This window comes from Pyrgilauda ruficollis, unplaced genomic scaffold (genome assembly GCF_017590135.1).
Source record: "Pyrgilauda ruficollis isolate IOZ18807 unplaced genomic scaffold, ASM1759013v1 scaffold564, whole genome shotgun sequence".
NCBI lineage: Eukaryota > Metazoa > Chordata > Aves > Passeriformes > Passeridae > Pyrgilauda > Pyrgilauda ruficollis.
In genome coordinates, this window is record NW_024527311.1 from 4,835 (window position 1) to 5,144 (window position 310).

Here is a 310-nt window from a genome sequence, read left to right on the forward strand (position 1 = left end):
TAGTGCCTGTTGAATGGGAGATACCTGAGGAACAGTGGGAAACCACAGTTAAGGGGTGTCAAAAAACGATTTGCCTGGAAATTAGCTAAGAGAAAGTGACAAGGAAATAGAAGGCAAGACCAGATTGGCCTCTATATTCGCCACCAAGAAGATCAAATACACCTGCTGTGGGTTGCAACCTCACAGGCATGGGAGGTAGGAGTATAAGCCATACTGGACCACTGTTATTCCTGTTTCTGTCACTCATTTGTTGTCTTATCCCTTTTGGGATACCAGCAAGATTATGTCACAAATGCTACAGAAAGCATCA